The 22804-nt window shown below is 42.6% G+C and overlaps 1 protein-coding gene across 1 annotated transcript in view; it reads left to right on the top strand.

Annotated features, from left to right (window-relative positions):
- Nucleotides 1-22804, top strand: part of MYO1F (myosin IF) — an 82287-nt gene that overhangs the window by 6675 nt on the left and 52808 nt on the right. The window lies entirely within an intron of this gene.

Genomic DNA, 22804 nt, shown 5'->3' with positions numbered 1-22804 from the left:
ACAGAACCGGTTGTTAAACCAGTTTCAGCCCACCACTGACATAATCTATCCAAAATCTGGAACCCATGAGATTGAAATTTCAAAGATCTCCAGATCAGCTATATTGGCTAAATTGTAGGCGCTGAAGCATCTCCACATCACCACAGTCACATGATTTCTGGTGCTTCCTGGCAGCTTCCCACAAGTAAAGTCAATGGGGAAGTCAGAAGGAAGTCACAGTTTGTTCCTACTCCCACTGCTTTTTTGTCCTTGGTTATTCTATTTTTGTTTAGATAAGGAAAGCTCTTTGAAATGATGAGCGAGGAGTCATGGCTTGCCTATACTAAGCTTTAGTGGCTATTTTTGATTTAGTGTCTTCTGTGCTCTGCTATTTTGGTTCATAGTCCATGTTTTGGTTCAACATGTTTAGAAAATGGCTTATTCCACAAATCATATTTACTGTGATGGCAAAGTCCAAAGACAGGAGTGTCAAACTCAAGGCCTGTGGGCCTTATCCGGCCTGTGGGGTGCTTAGATCTGGCCTGTGGGGCCACCCTGGAAACAATGAAGGACCGTGATGCCTCTGCAAGCGAAAAGGGAGCTAGGGAGGGCTGTGTGCGGCCCTCCCAGGCTCAGTTTTTGCCTGTGACGGCCTCCTGCTGCCCTCTGCCAGCGAAAATGGAGCTCAGACGGGGCCGCATGTGGCCCCCCCCGGCTCCATTTTCACTGGCAGAGGGCTGCAGAGATGTCAAGCTCAATTTCATTGAGGGCCGCATTGGGGGGGCTGGAGTGGGCGTGGCCAGGGTGGGCATGGCCATCTTGATGTCACTTGTGTTGGGGGCGCCTGAGTGCTCTGCCAGCGAAAACGGGCTCCCGAGCTCCGTTTTCAGCCTGCAACGGCCTCCGATCAATGGGAAAATCCTTGAGAGAAATGACAAGGAAGAGCCACAGACAGGCCAAGAGTCAAATAAGACACATCTCAGCCAACCGAAAGAATGGGGATGTGAAAAGCATCCCAGAAGGGATCTCCCCAGTTTTTCCTGGAAAGTAGAAGTGTTCTTCAAGTTATGACCTTAATGGAGCCTGCCCATCATGGTTGTAATTCATCACTTTTTTTTTTGCAGTGGTCATTAAGAAAATCTGCTGTTGTTAAGTAAATTTTGTGGTCATTGAGCGAACCAATGGTTCACTATGGGTGCAGTTTTTCAAAAAACCAGTCCTCGTAAGTCAAGAACTACTTGTAAAGCAAGGGGGGAGAATGTATTTGAAACTTGCAAGATTGTATTACTATAATCTTACAATAAAAGATAGCATTAGTATTCATGGAACTCATGGTATTGGTTATCTGGACTACCTCGCAGGGCTGACAGACAGAGATCAAGACATATCAAAGAGTTAGAAGGCAACCCAGAAACCTAGCAAAATTAGAAGCCAATAGTGACTTTAAAACTTGAGAGTCCTTTGCAAAATTCCTAGTTGTGACTAAGAACTTGGCCCTAAACGTATTTTACAAGGAGGCAATTTTTTATTTCTTCAATGCATGCTTACTTGTAGGCTAAGTAAGCATGCATCCTCTAGCAATGGCGTGGTGGCACAGTGGTTAGAATGCAGTACTGCAGGCTACTTCTGCTGACTGCTAGCTGCCTGCAATTTGGCAGTTCTAATCTCACCAGGCTCAAGGATGACTCAGCCTTCCATCCTTCCAAGGTGGGTAAAATGAGGACCCAGATTGTTGGGGGCAATAAGCTGACTCTGTAAACCACTTAGAGAGGGCTGTAAAAGCACTATGAAGCGGTATATAAATCTAGGTGCTATTGCTATTGCTAATGGCACACTTGATTCAGATTTCTTCTCAAAATCAAAAGGAACCTCCTAGAGAGATGGATCCAAGGCTATATTTTCCCACTAGTCAAGTGCAATCATGCCAGAATAACATTGTTGTTGGTTGGGGAGGACGTGCCCTTGGAGAGGACAGTTCAATCTGAGACTCCTCCCTATTATCCAAGAAGTCATTAAGGTCAAGGTTGACATTTCAATCTTGGAGAAAAAGTCATAAAGGAATTAAAATATGAGCATAAAGGATGCCAACTCTTCCTGTTTCCAGACTCATACCTCCAACACAAACCCACATATCAGACATCTCTAGATCTCTTGTGAAAACTAGGGAGAAAACCATTGTCACAGTTCTCCTGTTGTCTGGAGGATAATGAGAGCTTCAGTCCAAGCTTTTTGATTGTTTCTTTTGAATGGTGTGTAAACGTTCTTTATCTCTATGTGTCTGTTGATGGCTGGTTTGTCCGGGTGACAAGTTTCCAGGAATTCTCTAGTGCTTTTGGATTTAATTTGGTCTAGGATATTCATAATTTCATAGTTGAAACTATGGTTAAATATGTCCGTGCATTGTGCCATTAAGGAGTTTTCATTATGTCTTCTGACTGCTGGTTGGTGTTTTTGGGTGTGCTCTGCTAGCCATCGACCGGCACATAGAGATAAACAACATATACATGCCATTCAAAAGAGACAATCAAAAAGCTAAAAAGGAAACAAAAAGACCAGAACACCTCACCAGCAATCATTATTCAGATAAGCAGGGATTAACACCAAGATTAATACCAGACCAACAATTAACCGGTAAGCAACACCCCAATCAAGGAACTACCAACTCAGACAATCAAAAAGTAAACAGCAGATTAATCAAAGATCAAGAAGAAAACATTCCCCACCAACTTTGACCAGGCAATCCATTGTGTATAAACAGAAAGCAATCCTCACTCCTTTCTAGCATTGATGATGCTATGTACCTAGTTGGATAATGAAACATCTTCAAGAAAACAACAAAGCACTAGACTAGAGTATGGTATGGAAGTCATTGCTGTTAAATATGGTGAGGACCACTAGCTTGCGTGGTTTTAAAAAAGGATGGAATAAATGTAGAGTGAATTGTATGATGATGATATCCACTCAGTCATGTTCGACTTTTGGCAATGCTATGGGACAAGTGTCTACAAAAGTCTATTAGTCTTTCATATTACCTCTAGAATTGGACCACCATGATTCTAAATTCCACTTGCTGAGGAGAGAGGTTGCTTTCCATCTCCTGACTATAACCACCTCCAAGGCATCTGGTTTGCTTCTAGAGCAGAGGTCTCCAACCTTGGCAACTTTAAGCCTGGAGGGCTTCAACTCCCAGAATTCCCCAGCCAGCTGGAAGTTGAAGTCTTCCAGGCTTAAAGGTTGGAGACCCTGTTCTAGAGGAAACAAAGCTCACTTTGGAAGGACATCATTGGTCCCCAAACCATATTGTTTCTTGACTTAAACTGTGACATCAGTTTCTTAGCTGTTTCTGTCTCTCTGCTTCTGTCTTTCAAATTTGCAGTTGATCTACAATAGCTCTGGTGTTTCCCTCCATATTCCTCAGCTGCTTTTTCTATCATCTTTCCTCCGTGTCAGATCTTAGCAGACTGGTGACACAAACATGGATCTCAACTATTTAACTGGGTTCTCTCCCCCAGCCATGAAACCACAAAATTTTAGTTTTATGAGACATTTTATAAATGGTTGAAAACATTGTCATCTTCAGAACATGAATAGAAATATGTGAAAACCCATTTAACAAATTCATTTCGCTCGCTGCATAACCTTTGCATAACATTAAGAATGAGCTCACACATTACACATAGCTGCTTGGGTTAACCATTGTTGTAAAACAAATTATAGTAGCCTGATTTATATTCTCTCTCTCTCTTTCTCTCTCTCTCTCTCTCACACACACACACATATACACACACATATAAAATATAGGACAGATAGATCATGTGAGGCATATGAGATTATTAACTCCTTTAAGTGTCATCCACAGGCACCTTTTTAATGTGATAAAAGAGGGAAAATGTTAAATAGATAACTGGAGAGTAATCACATTAACTACATTTAATCCACATTACAGTGTAATGTAGTGTTTCATAAAGCTTCTTGGCAGCTTTAAGATGGATGGACTTCAATTCCGAGAATTCTCCAGCTAGCTTTGCTGGCTGAGGAATTCTGCGAGTTGAAGTTCACCCATCTGAAAGATGCCAAAGTTTGCAAAAAGTTTGAAAATGAAATGAAGTCTCTTAATTATTGTCCTGGCCCCACCAAACGTTTTTAGCTTGTACCCCCCCCACCCCAAATCACCATTTAGAAACCTAGCATGGCCTTCAGACAAGATAAATTTGGCCATCAACTCTGGTTTACAAATCGCAGGATTGGGATGTACAGATCCCATTAAATAAAAACCAAACAAATTGTATCATGGTTCTGTGTGATGTGATGAGAACCAGGCGACATTGTTTTTCAATGAATTAACGGCAGGGTAATCTGTACTTCATAACAACGTTAATTCTATGAATGCACTTAAGCCAGGAGCTCAAAAATAAAACAAAGATGGAGCTTTGGAACTTTATAAAAGAAATATTCTCATCAGAAATATGCAGCTAAACACTCACATTTAAAACCCATATTTTAATGGCAAGGACGTACTTGTTTATTCTTGCTTAATTCCCAGAATCCATGCTCTCTTGCGTTTATTTTGAATCGATAGTTCTTTAGAGCAGCAAATGTATCAGATCCTAAATTTTGTCCAAACCAAACAAGGTGACAACCCTTCAGCTTCAGGGATGGTGGGATTCAAATTTTTTTTACTACTGGTTATGTGGGCGTGGCTTAGTGGGCGTGGCATGGCTTGGTGGGCGTGGCAGGGGGGGTACTGCAAAATCTCCATTCCCTCCCCACTCCAGGGGAAGGTTACTGCAAAATCCCCATTTCCTCCCAATCAGCTGGGACTTGGGAGGCAGAGAATAGATGGGGGCGGGGCCAGTCAGAATTTTTACTACCGGTTCTCTGAACTACTCAAAATTTCCGCTACCGGTTCTCCAGAACTGGTCAGAACCTGCTGAAACCCACCTCTGATGTTTACCCCATACTGGAGCCCTCTTTCAACTTGTTCCCACAACTGCTGGTTTGTCTAGGCAGAATGAGAGCAAGTTCTTACAGTAATCCTGCTTTGCATGCACCACACACACACACACACACACACACACACACACACACACACACACACAGAGAGAGAGAGAGAGAGAGAGAGAGAGAGAGAGAGAGAGAGAGGAAAGGACAGGACCAAACAGGACAAATACAGACTCCAACAAATAGTTATGACTGCCGAAAAAGCCATTGCAATTGGCCTGCCTTCCATGGAAGACCTGCCTGGGTCAGAAGGAGGGCTAAGAAAATATCTGCAGACCCCCCCACCCTCATATCCTGGGCATAAACTGTTTCAACTCCTCCCCATGGAAGGCCGCTACAGGGCATCGCATGGCAAAAAAACTAGACACAAAGACAATTTTTTCCCCTCATGCCATCATTCTGCTAAACACATAAACCTTACAGTATTATCTGACGTCTAAGTATATTTATCCATGGTGTATGCCTGCCTGTAGTATTACTATTATCCTTTTCATCTTCTTTACTATCCCCTCTTATTGGTATAATTACTATAATTATTATTACACTGTTGCTCTGCGTGTACACTGCGAGTTTCTGCACTGGAGACAAATTCCTTGTGTGCCTAATCAGACTTGGCCAAATAAAGTATTTTTATGCTATGCTATGCAACCCTGTTTTTTTTTTATTTTATATTTTTTAATTTGATTTATATGCCGCCCTTCTCCGGAGACTCAGGGCGGCTTACAATGCGCTAAGCAATAGCCTTCATACTTTTGTATATTTATACAAAGTCAGCTTATTGCCCCCACAAACTGGGTCCTCAATTTACCTACCTTAGAAAGGATGGAAGGCTGAGTCAACCTTGAGCCTGGTGAGATTCGAACTTACAGTGATTGCAGACAGCTGGTGTTAATCACAATGCTTTTAGTCTGCTGAGCCACCAGGCCGAAAATAAGACCCAACTGGAAAATAAGCCCTAGCATGATTTTTCAAGATACTTGTAATATAAGCCCTACCCCCGAAAATAAGCCCCAGTTAAGATCATCAGCCAGACAGACGCGATTAGTACCGTATTTTCCACAAAATAAGACTTAACCAGAAAATAAGCCCTAATGCATCTTTTGGAGCAAAAAAATAATATAAGACCCGGTCTTATTTTCAGGGAAGCACGGTATGCTATGCTATGCTATTGACAAGTTTGCCAAAAACCATCATTTACTCCTGATTTTTGGCAAAACCACGGCCATAGCAAACCACTGATTCACTTAAAGAGGCCTGCAAAAAAGATAGTAAAATCAGATTGATCACATCATGGGTGATCTGATTTATAAGCCTCAAGACAAGCGCTACGACTATGATGGGTAGGTTCCTTTACAGTCATAACTCAAGGATTATTGTAAGGGTAATCACAACTCAGGACCTAGAAGCACCTTGTTACCTAACCTTTTAACTAACTTATTAATTAGCCTTTTGAATTTACAGATTTCATAAGCTTTCCTGAGCTACAGCTCACCAGAAGACGCTTGGACTGGCTAAACTGATATAGGATTTAAATTAAGATAAGGAGGGGGAAGGGGGAGGAAAGAGAGCGGAAGACAGATTACAAGTACCTTATTGATTGCTTAATGCAATGTGTTAAAAGCTCATTGTGTTTATTCAGACCTTTTTCAGATGGCCTGAAATCTTTTGATGTGTAGGAGTTGAGCAACATTTAAGTTTCTCTCTTTTTTGTCCCAAATAGTTACTTTGAGATCTGCCAGTAGGTGTCCTTTGAGGTTGAACGCTTTGGTATTGTTGTTGTTCAGTTGCTAAGTTGTGTCTGACTCTTCCCAACCCCAAAGGCCAACTGAAAAAGGTATGAATAATTGAGTGTCATCTTCAGGATCTGGCCTTCTAAAGAGCAGTCAAGGTTGATCTGCTCTAGGACTGACCGGTTTGATCGCCTTGCAGTCCAAGGGACTCGCAGGAGTCTTCTCCAGCACCAGAGTTCAAAGGCCTCAACTCTTTGGTGCTCAGCCTTTCTTATGGTCCAACTTTGACAGCCATACATTGCAACTGGGAAAACCATAGCCTTGACTCTACACACTTTTGTTAATACCAAAGTATTAACATGAATTTGGGCAAACTCCAGAAGAGGGTGAAGGATGGGAGCCTGGCATGCTATGATCTATGGCAGGGGTGAGGAAGTATGGCCCATTTGTGATCTGTGGACTTCAATTTCCAGAATCCACGCTGGCTCAAGGAATTCTGGGAGTTGTTGTTTTTTTTAATTTGATTTATATGCCGCCCTTCTCCGGAGACTCAGGGCGGCTTACAATGCGTTAAGCAATAGCCTTCATACTTTTGTATATTTATACAAAGTCAGCTTATTGCCCCCACAATCTGGGTCCTCAATTTACCTACCTTAGAAAGGATGGAAGGCTGAGTCAACCTTGAGCCTGGTGAGATTCGAACTTGCAGTAATTGCAGACAGCTGGTGTTAATCACAATGCTATCAGTCTGCTGAGCCACCAGGCCCTTAAGTTGAAGTCCACAGTTGGACCATAAGGAAGGCTGAGCGCCAAAGAATTGAGGCCTTTAAACTCTGGTGCTGGAGAAGACTCCTGCGAGACCCTTGGTCTGCAAGACAATCAAAACTGTCAGTCTTAGAGGAGATCAACCTGGACTGCTCTTTAGAAGGCCAGATCCTGAAGATGAAACTCAAATACTTTGGCCACCTACTGAGAAGGAAGGACACACTGGAGAAGAGCCTAATGCTGGGAACGATGGAGGGCAAAAGAAGAAGGGGACAGCAGAGAACGAGGTGGCTGGATGGAGTCACTAAAGCAGTCGGCGTGAACTTAAATGGACTCCAGAGGATGGTAGAGGACAGGAAGGCCTGGAGGAACGTTGTCCATGGGGTCGCAATGAGTCAGACACGACTTCACAACTAACAACAACACTTTGGTATTACTGTGTCCTTCTTTTGAGTCCTAATCTCACGCTTGTGGCCAACTATTCTTTTGTGAAAAGTTTGGTCTCTGTTTCTCCTGCACAAAATCTAGAAGGGCATTGCTGGCAGATGAGGGCATATATCCGATTGTAGAAAAAGCAAGTGAAGGCTATAGGTAGTCCTTGATATACAATTGTAATGGAGCCTGCCCGTTACAGGTAGTTCTCGATTTATGACCATAATTGAGCCCAAAACGTCTGTCGCGAGACATTCGTTAAGTTAGTTTTGCTCTGTTTTACGACCTTTCTTGCCACAGTTGTTAAGTGAATCCCTACAGTTGTTAAGTTAGTAACACGGTTGTTAAGTGAATCTGGCTTCCCTATGGACTTTGCTTGTCAGAAAGCCGCAAACGGGGATCACATGACCCCAGGATTTTATAACCATCATAAATACTGTATGAGTCAGTTGCCAAGCATCCAAATTTTGATCATGTGACTATGGGCATGCTGCAATACTTGTAAGTATGAAAAACAGTCATAAGTCACTTTTTTCAGGCTGTTATAATTTTGGTCACTAAATGAGTCATTGTAAGTCGAGGACTACCCGTACAGTCATATACCAAGATGGTCATAAAACAGGCTGGTTACATAACCAACCTGATTTTATGCCATTTTTTTTTTTTTTTGAAGCAGTCATAAAAAATGAACAGCGCAATCATTAAGCGAAGCCACTGTCTGCTGTGGTGCAGTTTTGCTAAAAGCCAGAAGCAACTTCCAGTTTTCGGCAAACCGTCATTAAATGCAGCCACATGACCACAGGATGTTGCAAACGATTGTAAATGTGTCAGTGTCGCCGAGTGCCAAAAGTCCAGTCATGTGACTGCAGAGTGGGGAATAACCATTGGAGCTTAAGAACTGGGTTGTAACTCCCTTTTTAAAGGTAGGTTGTAACTTTGAACGGTCGGTAAACGAACAGTCATAAATTGAGGACTATCTGTAGCCATGCGTTCTACTTTTACATTCTGTATTTGAAGTGACTGAGACCCATAAAAATGAAAGACCTTAGAATTGTCCAAGGTAAGCCAGTGTGCATCTTAGCAAGGCAATTCCTTCCTCAATATGACATGACAATCTGAATCTGAATTCTCTTTAGACTTTACTGATAATTTCCACATTAGCATCTCTCTCTCTCTGAAACACCTGCAGATTTTATGCAAATTGACAGTTCTTCCTTCTTCTCTTTGGAAATGATACTGATGTCACAGAGAATAGTGATGAAACTGAAATAAAAAAAGCCAAGTTCAAGTTCCTTATATATGTATGTGTATGTGTATGTGTATGTGTATGTGTATGTGTATGTGTATGTGTATGTGTATGTGTATGTGTATGTGTATGTGTATGTGTATATGTATATCTATATCTATATCTATATCTATATCTATATCTATATCTATATCTATATCTATATGTATAAAGGTAAAAGTAAAGGTTCCCCTCACACATATGTGCTAGTCATTCCCGACTCTAGGGGGCAGTGCTCATCTCCATTTCAAAGGCGAAGACCCAGTGCTGTCTGAAGACGTCTGTCAGCGTCTCAGCGCTGACATAGAAGAGGGAGATAAGCCTGAACTTTTGCCTGCTAAATCCCTTTGAAGCTCGGTCTCCTTGGAAATGAAGCGGGGGGGGGAAACATTCCTGTGAACTGACGAGAGAAGAAGTCAGGAGAGTGACTTGGAAGATAGCCAATGAGAAGCAGAGAATTGGGGATCGGAAAGGGAGGGATTGGGGGGCAAAGGTCAATCCTGACTGCACGAGCCATGATCCGTTTGCTGTACTCGAATAAAGAGAAAATTTCCTTAAAGATTGGCAGTTTGGAAATTCATTTATTTTGAGATAGCATCGAAGTCTGACAGACGGTCAGGACTGACCTCTCTGTGGTCATGTGGCCGGCATGACTAAACGCCAAAGGCGCACGGAACGCTGTTACCTTCCCACCAAAGTGGTCCCTATTTTTCTACTTGCATTTTTTACGTGCTTTTGAACTGCTAGGTTGGCAGAAGCTGGGACAAGTAATGGGAGCTCACCCTGTTACGCGGCACTAGGGATTCGAACCGCTGAACTACCGACCTTTCGATCGACAAGCTCAGTGTCTTAGCCACTGAGCCACCACGCCCCCTTCATGTATATATATAATTGTATTAAAGATTTTAAGAAGGAAGACAAAAACTAATACAGACCGTTATGGGGGGGGGGGAGGGAGAAGAAAAAACAAATCAAAGAAAGAGCTAAAAGTTCAGGAAAAGGGTGGGGGACAGGGGACCCAGTAAAAGAAAAATAGAAAAAATACAAAGAAGTAACTTTCAATCTCCTTTGCAGCAGTTATAAGTATAACTATAACTTTCTTTCTTACTCTGTGGTTGCTATAAACTATTCTGTCTAATCATCAAAACTATAAATCAAGTTCCCATTTCCTTTCAGAACTCATAATTTCGAGTCAATTACTGTATCTCAGAATAATCTACCTCGCTAGGTTGTTATTTTTATGAGGGTAAAAAGATGAGTGACTCCCTGTAGTGCATTCTCTCTAGGAACTGTTTTCGCCTTATTGGTTGAGAGGGGAAGGAAAGGGAAGGGAGAATAATCTTTATTGTTATTTTTTACTGTGAGCACACTGGCACACATTAAAAATGAAATTATATTGCCTGCTCTCATAAGAAAGTATATATCTACCCATAGACATACGTAAGACTCATATACACATTCTACATACATACATACTTACACATACCTACAAGCACACACACACACATATGTATATTATTTATAATCACTGTCCATTTTGAATACTTAGTGGAAAGAGGAAACTTGAGAGTTCACAAGGTTGATGCTTTATGGAACAAAAACTATAACTGAATCTAGATATTCTGCTTCGGATACCACGAAGCCCCCTCCCAGAAGGTAACAAGGAAAACAGGTCATGAAGAGGATGTGTAAGCATCCCAGACAATCCTGCGGACCCTGCCCAAGCATTGCTCATATGCCATGTCCTGGATAGAAGGGAGTGAACTGCCAATAATCTTTTCTGCCGTCCTCACCACTCTCTGCACCGCCATCCTGTCCAAGGCAGTAATGCAGTGGTGAAATCCAATTTTTTTTATTACCGGTTCTGTGGGCGTGGTTTGGTGGGCATGGCAGGGGAATGATACTGCAAAATCTCCATTCCCACCCCACTCCTGGGGAAAAAATATTGCAAAATCTCCATTCTCACCCTACTCTGGGACCAGCCAGAGGTGGTATGTGCCAGTTCTCTGAACTACTCAAAATTTCCACTACCGGTTCTCCAGAACCTGTCAGAACCTGCTGGATTTCACCCCTGCAGTAATGCTTCCAAACCAGACTGTAATGCAATATGACAGGATGCTCTCGATCATCCCTCTATAGAAAGTGGTAAGGACAGGGGGAGGAAGATGTACTTTTCTCATGCGATGCAGAAAATACAGGCGCTGCTGTGCCCGCTTGAAATAATAATAATTTAACAAGGTTGGAAGGGACCTTGGAGGTCTTCTAGTCCAACCCCCTGCTTAGGCAGGAAACCCTACACCACTTCAGACAAATGGTTATCCAACATCTTCTTAAAAACTTCCAGTGTTGGAGCATTCACAACTTCTGGAGGCAAGTTGTTCCACTGATTCATTATTCTAACTGTCAGGAAATTTCTCCTTAGTTCTAAGTTGCTTCTCTCCTTGATTAGTTTCCACCCATTGCTTCTTCTGCCCTCAGGTGCTTTGGAGAATAGCTTGACTCCCTTTTCTTTGTGGCAACCCCTGAGATATTGGAACACTGCTATCATGTCACCTCTAGTCCTTCTTTTCATAAGAATAGACATATCACCAATGATATGTCTAGTCTTATATGTCACCACATATCACCAGACATATCTTATATGTCACCACATCTCATCAGACAAAAAGGGACGCGGTGGTTCAGTGGCTAAGACACTGAGCTTGTCGATCGAAAGGTTGGCAGTTCAGCGGTTCGAATCCCTAGCGCTGCATAACGGGGTGAGCTCCCGTTACTTGTCCCAGCTTCTGCCAACCTAGCAGTTCGAAAGCACGTAAAAAATGCAAGTAGAAAAATAGGAACCACCTTTGGTAGGAAGGTAACAGCGTTCCGTGCGCCTTTGCCGTTTAGTCATGCCGGCCACATGACCACAGAGATGTCTTCGGACAGTGATGGCTCTTCAGCTTTGAAACAGAGATGAGCACTGACCCCTAGAGTCGGGAACGACTAGCACATATGTGCAAGGGGAACTTTTACCTTTACCTTTATCACCAGACATATCACCAGCTTCCCCAGTGGCTATGTTTTTATGCTGCATCCTGAACGAAGATTTTTTTAAAAAACCAGATATCGACTTTCCTTAATCTTGATCCTGGCTGGCATCTAATCCCTCATAAGGCTCAAGCCTGTGCAGAATAAAGGTATTCTGGGCAGTGATTTGAAAAATTTAGCAAGTTTGTTTTTTAAAAAAACTATCTTCTTGGCTCCCTTCTGAGAGAATCCAACAAGCATTTTTCTCTGTGAACTGAGTGGTCAACACGGGATGTGGTATCTTTATTTTCAGTACCCTGCATAAACTCTTCAGGTTGTGTTGCTTGCAGCAACAGTGAAGGAACTCAGGCTTTTGAATATGTCAGCTGCAAAGGACAAGCATTAGCCTGAACAAACTAAATTCAGAGTAAGGGCTGCAAAGAGGAAGTGTTTGATTTAAATTTATCTTGCATGTTAAATCGGACGCTAAGAAACATGGCTGAGGATGGTGTTTACGGCCCTGATGAGAGATCCTTGTAGAGATGCCAAGCTGAAATCTTTTCTATACATCCTTGTTGGTAAATAATTATAATTTCAGCGTCCCCCTTGCAAGTCCCTGTCTCATTGATATTTGCTTTGTTTCAAGTCGCTGTCATTACATGACTTCTTTCCAAAGTAATACAGATACTTCTCGACGTACAACCACGCCCAATGGTGAAATCCTCCACAGTTTGCCACCCGTTCACTGCCCACGCATTTGCCAGCCAAGAGTGGGATTTGGGGGTTCTCCGAACTGCACAGAGTCTTAGCTAGAGATTCTCCCGAACCCCTGTGAACCCCCAGCAGCCCACCCCTCTACACTTCAAATGCTCAGCAACTACCCATGTTTATAGCTGTTTGCAGTGCTCTATGGTTGCATGATCACATTGCATGTGGTTTTGCCCCAAACCAGCACTGACTTCAGGTTATTTGGCAAAACTGCTCCCCTGATGAATCATTAGTTTGCTTAACAAACACCCCCCCCCAAAAAATTCATAACATCAATCATGTGATTCATGATTACTACCGGTTCTGTGGGCGTGGCTTGATGGGCGTGGCTTGGCTGGCATGGTAGGGGAAGGATACTGCAAAATCTCCATTCCCTCCCCACTCCAGGGGAAGGTTACTGCACAATCCCCATTTCCTCCCGATCAGCTGAGACTTGGGAGGCAGAGAATAGATGGGGGCGGGGCCAGTCAGAATTTTTACTATCGGTTCTCTGAACTACTCAAAACTTCCACTACCAGTTCTCAAGAACTGGTCAGAACCTGCTGAAACCCACCTCTGAAATGCATGCTGCACACACATGCACATTGCGCACCAAACGCACACTTTGTGCGGAAAAAGGAAGCTTAAGAAGATAAGTAGAACAGCGAGGGGAGGGGGATTTCCTGCTTTCTAGAGAATATAAATCGTGTGGCACAGCTGATCATTGGAAATACCGGTTCGGATGAATCGGTAGCTTTTTCTTAATACCGTTTCGCCCAAACCGGTAGCTTTTATCACTAAATACTAAACCAGTAGCATTTCACCCCTGGTCACGCCCAATTTTAAGACATTTTGCTGTGGTTCTTAAATGAATCACTGTGGATGTTAAGTGAAGCATACAGACATTAGAAAAATCCAGCTCCCCTTGACTTTCCTTGTCTGAGACCAGCTGGGAAGGTTGTAAATGGTGATTAAATGGCCCTGTTGCCAAAAGGGCCTAAATTTTAATCATGTGATTGCAGGGACAGTCATATTTTTGACCGATCATAAGTCATTTTTTCCAGCATTGACATAACTTAAAATGGGCACTAAATGAAAGGTTGTAATTCAAGGACAACCTACTGAATAGGGAAGGAATGCCTAACAGATTTTATGCATCTTGAGGCTGCCTCAGATGCTGTCAGAATAGAAGCTAATTGGTGATAGGTTTCTGGACTAATAAGTTCTGGTGTAATTTTCTAATGTCTTGGCATTTTGAGAGTGACTACAAATTAACCTGGACAGAACAATTGCAAATTCATCTGGACAGAGAACCAATCAGAAACGGGCTTTCCAGAATTCTGTTAATATTATCCAATGAGAAAATAGTTGTGTGAAAAACACTGTACAGGAGCTTAGCCAATTACTGCTAGTCACATCCAGGGGTGAGATTCAGCCAGTTCGCACCACTTCGGACGAACCGGTTGTTACCTTTCTGAGCAGTTTGGTGAACTGGTTGTTGGAAGAAGTCATTAGGGCAGAGAACCGGTTGTTCAATTATTTGAATCCCACCACTGGTCCCATCTGCTAGTCACAGATGCCGATGAAATATCAGGATACCAAATTCTTAGGCTATGGTTTATTAGCCTAGAAGCCATCCCCATTGGATTGACACTAGCTGGGAAAGCCGGCATCAATTTACAGGAGTACAGGGGGTTCTTGATGTCTATGGAGATTCTCAGTCATCCAGGTCATGGTTGTCCCAAAAGTGCTTTTCCAAGAGGCAGCTGGACTCTCTGGTTTTTCTTTGAAGACATTTCGCTTCTCATCCAAGAAGCTTCTCTGAAAAGCTGAAGAAACTTCTTGAATGAGAAGAGAAACGTCTTCAAAGAAAAACAAAGTGCCTCTTGAAAAAGCACCTTGGGATCTCTAATAAAATGGAACTTTGAGGAAATCCAAGCCTCGGAGTTTTCATTTGTTGGGGGTGTTACTTGAAACCCTGACATGCTGACCTTCTTGTGCCTTTTTCTATCCTCAGAAAGAAAAAAAGTTGTCAAGACAAGGGAGGGAAACACCCTTCTAATTTTAAGGAACTGATCCAGGATATAAGTCTATCACCTATTTTTGAGAAGTCTGTGTTCTAAAAATGAGAAGAGAGTAATAGCAACAGCACTTAGATTTACATACTGCTTCACTGTGCTTTACAAAGCTCTTTAAGCGGTTTACAGAGTTGACATATTGCCCCCAAATAATCTGGCTCCTCATTTTACGAACCTCGGAAGGATGGAAGCCTGAGTCAACCTTGAGCCAGTGAGAATCGAACTCCTGACAGTTGGCAGAGTTTGTCTGCAATACTGCATTCTAGCCACTGCGCCACCACGGTTCTGAAGATATGTTTCTATACAGTCAAGATTTAATTACAGGTAGTCCTCAATTTACAACCATTTGTTTAGTAACCATTTGAAGTTACAATGGCACTGAAAAAAGTGACTTTTGATCATTTTTCACAATTACCGTAGCAGCATTCCCATGTGATCAAAATTCAGACACTCGGCAACTGGCTGGTATTTATGATAGTTGCAGAATCCGGGGGTCATGTGATCCCCATTTTATAACCTTCCCAGCTGACATCCGTCAAACAAAGTCAATGGGGGAAGCCAGATTCGCTTAATCACTGAACGATACATTTAACCACTGTAGTGACTCCCTTAACAACTGTGGCAAGAAAAGTTGTAAAATGGAGCAAAACTCACTTCACAACTGTCTTGCTTAGCCACAGAAATTTTGGGCTCAGTTGGGGTCATAAATCAAGGACTACCTTTGCAAGCTTACAGATTGAATGTGTTTTAAATCACTGTCTTTAGTCTATAGATCATTCTCTTTCTTTTATCAATCAGTTTTCTTTTTCTTATCGATCACATTTGGTTTGTTTTAATCACCATAATACATTTCGGCGTATAAGACACATTTCCCCCCTCACCCCAAAAGAGGGTGGAAATGTCGGTGCGTCTTATAGACCAAATACGGCCATTTTTGGCCTCCCGAAACACCCCACCCCACGGATCCGGTTTTCGCCAAAAACAAGCCTGTTTTTCACAAAAACGGGACGCACAGAGGGTTTGGGAGGCCTGCAGAGTGCCCCTGGGGGTTGGGGAGGGCAAAAATCGGACGCGCAGAGGCCAAAACCTTTTTTTTTTCTTGTTTTCCACTTTGAAATCTTGGTGCATCTTATACTCCGGTGTCTTATAGTCTGAAAAATATGGCACTATTTTCACTGTGTAATCAAATCCGACCTTCTTTTGTTTTTGTGAGTGCTCTGTGTCTTGCTGTTAAATCAAAGAACAATCAAAATAAAAAGCAAGAGACGTCAGGAATTTCCTGAAAGACGACAGACTTCACAGGCTGATGGGCTTGGCTGACATATGTGTGTTTCAGTTCTTCGTAGAGCAGAGTCACCAAATACCATGACTCTTTTCTTTTTCTTCTGATTGGGCCCAGTTGCATCCTCTTTGCCTTTTATGGCTAATGACACCCTCCCATCCGCCCTGTCTGTTTCCTCTAAATACTCAGGTCCTGTTTCATCTGCAGGACTCTGAGTTCTGACAAAGCATAGTATCTTCTCGGTCTCCTTCGGATGGCTACTTCCATCTATTGAGTTTACAGACTACAGAGTTGGAAGGAACCTTGGAAGTCTTCTAGTCCAACCCCGTCCTCAAGACCCTATTCCAGTGATGTCTAATCTTTTTTTCCTCGGGTGCCAAAAGCGTGCGCAAACGTGCAATAGCGCACACATGCATGCCCACACCCATAATACAATACTCCCCATGCACGGCCTGCCCCCCTGCACATGCATGCACAATCCCCCGCACACTGCCCCACCCCCCCTGCACAGGCACATGTGACCCCTCGTGCTCCCCCACCCCCCGCACCCCGTTTGGGCCTAGCAGGCCTCCCTGAAACCTCTGGAGACTGGAAACAGCATGTTTCCAGACTTCCGGTAGGCCCGTTTTTCACCCTCTGGAGGGTCTAGACCAGTGGTGGGATTCAAGTAATTTAACAATTGGTTCTCTGCCCTAATGATTTCTTCTAACAACCAGTGTGCCAAACTGCTCAGAAAGTTAACCGGTTCTCCCGAAGTGGTACGAACCGGCTGAATCCCACCACTGGTCCAGAGGCTTTCCTGGAGCCTCCAGGAGGGCAAAAACAGCCTCCCCCAGCCCTCCGGAGGCCGGAAACAGCCTGTTTCTGGACTTCCGGTAGGCCCGTTTTTCGCCCTCCCAGGGTCTCCTTGCGAGTCCTGTACTTACCTGGCCGGCAGGAGGCGCGTGTGCATGCATAGCGGAGCTGATCTATGGCAGCAGTTAGCGTGCCTTCAGAAATAGCTCCGTGTGCCACCTTTGGCACATGTGCCATAGGTTCGCCATCACGTTCCTATCCCATTCCTGACAAATGACTGTCCAATCTCTTCTTAAAAAGCTCCAACGATGTAGGACCCACAATTTTCAAGAGGAAAGCTGTTCCACCGATTAATGGTTCTCATTGCCAGGAGTTTTCTCCTTAGCTGTAGGTTGGATCTATTCTTGACACATTTCCATCCATTGCTTCTTGTCCTGCCCTCAGGTGCTTTGGACAATAGGTTGATCCCCTCGTCTTTGTGGAAATCCCCGAGATATTGGAACACTGTTATCATGTCTTGGTAGTACAGTGGTCTAAGGCACCCTGTTATTAAGCTGGTTATTAAGACCAGCTGCCTGCAATTACTGCAGGTTCGAATCTCGCCAAGGCTCAAAGTTGACTCAGCCTTCCATCCTTTCTAAGGTAGGTTAAATGAGGACCCAGTTTGTGGGGGCAATAAGCTGACTTTGTATAAATATACAAAAGAATGAAGGCTATTGCTTAACGCATTGTAAGCCGCCCTGAGTCTCCGGAGAAGGGCAGCATATAAATCAATTTTTAAAAAAAATGTCACCCCTATTCCTTCTTTTTGTTAGACTAGACATATCCAGCAATTGTTCTTTATGTGTTTTAGCCTCCAGCCCCCTAATCATATTTCTCTGCACTCTGAGTCTCAACATCTTTTTTGTATCGTGGTGACCAAAACTGGATGCAATATTCCAAGCATGATCTTAACCAAAGCCGTACTAACACTTCACACAACCTCTCTGTTGAGCAGCCTAGGATTGCATTGGCTTTTTTGGCAGTTTGCTCTGTTGTTTCTCTGTTTTCATTCTGGAGGGCTGTTCCTCATAAGGTTGCTATTCATAGCATGGCAATGCAGGGCATCCCTCACCAGTTTCTACCCTGTTTCCCCCAAAATAAGATGTCTCCTGATAATATGCCCAATCAGGCTTTTGAGTGCATGGCAAAAAGGCCAAGCGCTTATTTCAGAGTTCAAAAAAATATAAGACAGGGTCTTATTTTCAGGGAAAGACAGTATTCTGTAAATTTCTCAACTTCAGTAACTTTAAGAAGTGTGGACTTTAACTCCCACATCTTCACTGAGAACTGAGAAGGATGAAGGTATAGATCAGGGGTGCCAAACTCAAGGCCTGCACCTGTTTTCGGTCTGGATGGCCTCCTGCAGCACTCTGCCAGCCAAAATGGGGGCACCGGGGGAGGGGGGCCACATGCGACTGCGCCGTGCCGTGTTTTGGCCGGCCGAATGCTGCAGGAGGCGTCCATTCTGTCTCTCCCCTCCCCCCCCCCAGCTGGCCCACAGAGGAGAACTACAATGCTGATCTGGCCCTCAAAGAAATCCAATTTGACACTCCTGGTAAGGATGGTCGGATGTGTCTAAGAGAGACTTGGAGTCCTAGCTAAGCAAACCTCCATCTATCAGGATAGGGTTAGAATTATATTTTGTGCCCAGGTAGGTAAGTATTGACTGGTTATAAGTACACTGTAGAATCAAGTGAACCCATTTATAAATCATTTAAAGTTATTTAATACAATTCCATTCATTTCATTTCAAAGTTAACCAATTGCCTTCTCAGTGGTGGCCCCTGCCTTCTGGAACAATGTTCCCTCAATACATGGTTGACTCAAAACTTTCCTCCAAGCTTTTGGGCCAAGATGAGTAGAGGTCCAATTGGTTGAGTTATAGTATATTTTTAATCAATCAATCAATCAATCAATCAGAATAGAGCTGGAAGGGACCCTGGAGGTCTTCTAGTCCAACCCCCTGATCAAGCAGGAGACTCTACCATTTCAAACAAGTGCCTGTTCAGTCTCTTCTTAAACACCTCCAGTGTTTGAGTACCCAAAACTTCTGAAGTCAAGCCATTCCACTGGTAATTGTTTTCACTGTTAGGAAATTTCTCCTTAATTCATTAATTAATTTTAGTTAGTTTCTTAATTAATGTTAAGGCTTGCTACCATTTTATTTATTATTAGTTTTCATGCTAGGTATTGCTTTCCTCTGTGTCTCTTGTTAATTTTTATACTCCGCTCAGAGTGATGTTGTTGATTGGGTGGTCCCATAAATACATAACCAATTACTGCCTTTTATCTCCCCTACATTCCACCTGGTCCAGAGGTGGTATTTAGCAGGTTCTGACCAGTTCTGGAGAACCGGTAGCGGAAATTTTGAGTAGTTCGGAGAACCGGTACATACCACCTCTGACTGGCCCCGCCCCCATCTATTCTCTGCCTCCCGAGTCCCAGCTGATTGGGAGGAAATGGGGATTTTGCAGTAACCTTCCCCTGCAGCGGGGAGGGAATGGAGATTTTACAGTATCCTTCCCCTGCCATGCCCACCAAGCCATGCCACCAAGCCATGCCCACCAAGCCATGCCACGCCCACCAAGCCATGCCACGTCCACCAAGCCACACCACGCCTACCAAGCCATGCCACGTCCACAGAACCGGTAGTAAAAAAAAATTGAATCCCATTACTGATCTGGTCGTGATATCTCAAAGACATATAAACAAAAGGAAATAAAAGAAAAGCGTCTCATAACCAGAAAAGGATTTATATTTTTTTTTTATGAGAGCAAGATGAAGAGAATTAGTAAAGATTTCCCAATATTGTATGCCACCCAGAGTCATTTTCTTATGAGATGGACAGCTATACAATTATGATAAATAAAAATAATGGGATTTCTCATATAAAGAAATAAAGGTAATAAGAAAGGGATACCAACCACTAGGAAGATGAACAATAGTTCTGTTGTTTCAGTTGTAAAATTTCCTTTGTTAGACTGGATAAATCCTTAGCCTTTTTCATCATCTGAAGTATGGTCACCAGCTGCTCTAGAGCTTTTGATTTTTCTTCAAGTACTGTAACAAGCTTGGGTATGTTATAAGTTCAGGAGGAACTCACACATCCCACCAGCAATGTGGCTCACAGTTTCAGATTCTTGTCCCTACATTTTCCCGTCTTTCTTCTTCAAACATAATCAACAGAAACCTTATCTTTTTGATGGCTTGTTCTCTATCTCAGGTTCTCATCTTAGATAAGTAGAAACTTCTGACTCTGAATGGAAAAGAAAAAGTAGGAGATTTCCCTTTAAATTTGGCCCTCTCAAACTTAAATTTTATTTTTATTTACAGGTAGTCCTCCACTTACAACCGTTCATTTAGTGAACATTCAAACTTAAAAACGGCACTGAATAATGTGACTTATGACTGTTTTTCAAAGTTACAACCTAAATTGTAATGGCCAATTGCTGTGTCCCCCAGGTCATGTGATCCCCTTTTGAGACCTTCTGACAAGCAAAATCAATGGGGAAGCCAGATTCACTTAGTAACCAGGCTACTAAATTCAACTGAAAAGTTTCAACTAGTTTACTCAACTGCAAAGTTTCACTTAACAACTGTGGCAAGAATGGTCATAAAATGGGGCAAAATTCACTTAACAAATGTCTCACTTAACAGCAGCAATGTTGGGCTCCATTGTGGTTGTAAGTCGAGGACTACCTGTATTAAATTTATTTGCCACCCATCTCACCGCAAGGCAACTCTAATCTAACTATGGACAGAGTTAAGACATTCCTTAGCAGTAATAATACAGGTAATCCTCAATTTATGACTACCTCATCCTCAGTTTGTTTAGTGTCTCTTTGAAGTTACAATGGCACTGAAAAATGTGATTTGCAACTGGTCCTCACACTTATAACCATCATAGCATCCCCATGGTTACGTGACCAAAATTCAGATGGTTGGCAAATGGCCTGTATTAATGACAGTTGCAGCATCCAGTGGTCAGGTAAATCACCTTTTGCAACCTTCCCAGCTGGCTTCCAACAAGCAAAGTCAATAGAGAAAGTCAGATTCCATGCAGCAAAAAAAAAAAAAAAAAAATGTATGTAATCTATTTAATACCCACCTCACTTAATGATAGATGTTCTGGTCCCAGTTGTAGTTATAAGTCAAGGACTACCTGTACAGCTACTGCTTACTAAGCAGATAGCTAACATCCAACCACAGCCTTCAGGACACCGTCTATTGCTATTGATCCCGTGAAATGTTAATACCACTTTATAATGCCTTGGTAAGGCCACACTTGGAATGCTGCATTCAGTTTTGGTCACCACAATGTAAAAAAGATGTGGAGACTCTAGAAAGAGTGCAGAGAAGAGCAACAAAGATGATTAGGGGACTGGAGGCTAAAACATATGAAGAACGGTTGCAGGAACTGGGTATGTCTAGTTTAATGAAAAGAAGGACTAGGGGAGACATGATAGTAGTCTTCCAATATCTCAGGGGCTGCCACAAAGAAGAGGGAGTCAAACTATTCTCCAAAGCACCTGAAGACAGGACAAGAAGCAGTGGATGAAAACTAATCAAGGAGAGAAGCAGAACTAAGGAGAAATTTCTTGACAGAACAATTAATCAGTGGAACAACTTGCCTCCAGAAGTTGTGAATGCTCCAACACTGGAAGTTTTTAAGAAGATGTTGGATATCCATTTGTCTGAAATGGTGTAGGGTTTCCTGCCTAAGCAGGGGGTTGGACTAGAAGACCTCCAAGGTCCCTTCCAACTGTGTTATTCTATTCTATTCTATTCTATTCTATTCTATTCTATTCTATTCTATTCTATTCTATTCTATTCTATTCTATTCTACTCGATTCAATTCAATTCAATTCTACTCCACTCTACTCCATTCTATTCCATTCTACTCTACTCTACTCCACTCCACTCCACTCCACTCCACTCCACTCCACTCCACTCCACTCCACTTTATTCAATTCTATTCTATTAGTGGTGTTTCACCTCTCCCATTTCAGGATATAATCCTTCAAAACAAACAGGTATTTCTACTTATTCTCTTTTACTGAATTCTAGAGGCAAACTCCTGGGAGGTCTCACTATTCACTCATTCAACTCGCCAATGTATAAAAATCAAAGCAATTCAGAATAAGACACAAAAACCTATAGCAATCTCAACATGAAAAACAGATTAAAATCAGATGTGCTGAATAAAAGCTCTATTTCCAAAACCTGAAGATTTGCAAAGGTTTTCAGCTGGTGGTTAAAAGAGGGGAATTTTTTCTACTACGAATGCAATTTTGGTAAAAAAAAAAAATCTGCAAGGGATTAAAGTTAGAGGTAATCCTCAATTTATGACCACAATTGAGTCCAAGATTTCTATTGCTATAAACAAGGCAGTTGTTAAGCGAGTCATGCCCATGTTTTATGACTTTTTTGGCATTGTTGTTAAGTGAATCTCTGCTGTTGTTAAGTGAATTATGCGATCATTAAGTGAATCTGGCTTCCGCCATTGACTTTACTTGTCAGAAGCTCTCTAGAAAGGTTTCAGGTGACAATCCCAGCACCACAGGATGCTGCAACCATCGTAAAAACATGCCATTTGCCAAGCACCTGAAATTTGATCACATGACTGGGGAATGTTGCAACAGTCGTAAGTGTGAGAACT

Source organism: Pituophis catenifer, unplaced genomic scaffold (genome assembly GCF_029215685.1).
Source record: "Pituophis catenifer annectens isolate HBS135680 unplaced genomic scaffold, rPitCat1.0.hap2 SCAF_1, whole genome shotgun sequence".
Classification (NCBI taxonomy): Eukaryota; Metazoa; Chordata; class Lepidosauria; order Squamata; family Colubridae; genus Pituophis; species Pituophis catenifer.
The sequence above is the reverse complement of the archived record's forward strand: the minus strand, read 5'-3'. Positions and strand labels throughout refer to the sequence as shown.